The following is a 2906-nucleotide window of genomic DNA, read 5'->3' on the forward strand; positions in this document are numbered from 1 at the left end:
TGGCCCGGTACATCATTTCCCATTGGGACCTCGTTTGTCCTTTCCCGGTACGGGCTTGATTGCGAAGAAAGTCTGGTAGGCTTGTTGAATCCTTCCTAGGAGGCATGTCGCTCCTCTAAGGACCTCGCTGGCGAGACCCTCTTTGGGGCAGAAGTCCGATCGAAGGGAAAGAGTGCGACGGGTGCTGTTAAGGCCTTGGGATATTTGGGTAGAGTTAACACTTTCGGGCGTCCTAGCCGGGTGTCTACATACAGGTTAGTGTAAAATAACGAAGGAGGGGGGTAGTTTTTCGTTACTGCAGAGTGCATAGGCGATGTTTCGGGGCCTGATATGTTCCTACCGTTCTGGAGAGAGGACTCTAGTATAGCCCTCCGCTGTGTTCAATTGGGCTCGGCCGAAAACATGGTTCGTTTACCCTTTGATTCTTTCGAGAGTGGGGATATTGGTGCCGGTAATGCGTCATGTGATGCAGACTTTTCCCTTTGCCACATGTTTCTTTCTGCCAATGATTTTCATTCCATCCTTTGCATGGAATTTCTTCCTCTTGGCGAAGCGAGGATGACACTGCCCTCGCGCGATGCGTCTGTGGTTGTCTGAATAAGGTGTCCGTTCCTCGCGACTCTTTTGATGATACGGGACTTGGCATTCTAGTCTGTGCCAGCCGCGTTGACTGAGAGAATGGTCTTTCTTCTCATTGTCTCGATTGACGTGTGGGATCTGTCAGCGATCCAAGACATGGGCGTGATTTGTCCGATGGTTCGAGCTGTCCTATCAACCTCGACCCAACAACGTTGATCAAGCCACCTGAATTTATGAGCATATGTTTTATTTGAAATGGATCGAATGAGGAAGAAGGTTACCAGTGCGTCAGTGTGAGGCCGAGACAAGGTCTCGATGCCCTCTTTGCTGAATGTGAGGGCGTCCTCGGGAATATATCCCCAGATCCGCCTTTCTCCGGTGACGAGCATTTTTGCTCTCCTTTTTACGAGTTCTTGGAAAGTGTCATCGCTCCTCCACTATCATGGTAATACGCTGCGGCCCATTTGCTTCGTTCTTCTTGGCCGCCTTCCCTACTCGGGACTGAACTTGAATTCAGTTGAGCTTCAGTTCTCGGCGGTGATTTTTGTTGAGTGACTTGGATTTTTTCCTTTGGAGCTGGTGGCCATCCTCGGCCCCACGATCGTACTCGTTATACAGTTTACACACCAAGCTGTGATTCCTCTGAGAGGGATTTTGCTGAATAGGTCTGGACCATCTGATGTCCCTGGTTTCGCTGACGGTGAACACAATGTCTGATACAACGATGTTGAAATTGTATCTTGATGAGCAAGGCACCCTTGCTGGCCGTGTCCCCATCAAATCTGGCTCTATTAACAATTCCTCGAGGATATTGTCCTCGATCTATTCTTCGATCATTGCGAGGTAGATTGCGTCTCGGGATGCCCTATCTGCGGCATACGGGTGGTACCTTTCTCTATTTAGCATTGGTTTCTTTGCCAGGAGCCTGCTTGGGTATACTGAGTCCGAGGGGGCTCTTGGATGGTCATCCACGACCCTGGTTTGTGACTGGTGCCGGATATGGGCATCCAATCGGATCTCGGCTAGGTACCCGATCAAGTTTTGTTTTAACTGCCTTGAAATCATCGGGCTTGGTTTGTTTAGGCTTTCAGTGAATTCCTGTACCACCCAGTCATCCGAGATTGGGGGTAATCCCATTCGTTCCTTCAGGGGATGAGATGCGAATTCTCGTAGCATTTCATTCTCTCTTTGCTCAGTCCTGGATGTGTCGGGCATTCTCATCCTTGCTTTGATATTGTTGATACCCAATGTTTCCCTATGTATTTATTTTACATGAAAATACTTTCAAATATCATATACATACATATATAAGTATGCTCAAGTGTTTTAGTATTTTTCCAATTTTTTAAAAGATTTTTAAATTGATTTATTGCTCAATAATTTTTCCCAAGATTATCACTTTGGTGAATAAGTTATTTTATTTTCATATTTATACCAAAATATAGGTAGGTTACTTTTCATATATTTTTACAAATTAATTTGGTATTTTAAAAGCTAAATTGCATATAATTGCAATTTTAGCCTGCTTTAAGATTTAATAGCATTTTATAATTATGAAACTGGTTCCAATTTTTTTAAATTAATATTTATATACTATTAACGGATTCAGTGCTTTTAATTTTCTTTCAAAATTATTTTTTACTATTTTTATAAAATAAAAAGGGAAAACTGGCTATTTAAATTTTGGCCTTAGTTCGTTTCAATTGTAGCGTAATTACATTTCGATTTTAGCCAAAGATTGACCTAATTTCAAACTCAAATTCAGACCAGCCCAATTCCTTTTGACCCAACCCCTAACCCAACTCCCACCTACCTTTTTAAATCTAGGCCGTTGATCATTCGGATCAACGGCCACTATTCGCCCTACCATAAAAAACACAGGTAAACCCTCTAAAATCCTCTCAAAAACTCTCCGAAACCCTAGTCTCCTCCTACACCCTTTTCAACCACCGGTCACCGGAATACATGGCTTCTCAGGCCATGGATAGTTGGTACTCACCTATCATCACTAGTAAGCCAAGGTTGTTCGAAGCTTCGAGGCCTGACCTCTACGATTCCCTCTCGGATCTTCTCAGACCTTTGATTTCATGGCTCCTCCGGCCATGCTCCGGCATATTCAAGACTCAGGAGCCTGATTCTTGACCTCTCTGACTCAAGATCAGACCTGTTTCCAAGCCTTTCTCATTCTAAGGTTTCTCCGAAACCCTAAGTTATTCAATGTCCTTTTACCGTTATTTGCTTAGATCTATACTGTATCTATGCTTTTCTTGCCATCTAAAGTGTTTTCCCCAAAAGTTTCTTTTCAAAATCGTTTCTCTTCAATTTTA

Source organism: Nicotiana sylvestris, chromosome 2 (genome assembly GCF_000393655.2).
Source record: "Nicotiana sylvestris chromosome 2, ASM39365v2, whole genome shotgun sequence".
NCBI classification, from domain to species: domain Eukaryota; kingdom Viridiplantae; phylum Streptophyta; class Magnoliopsida; order Solanales; family Solanaceae; genus Nicotiana; species Nicotiana sylvestris.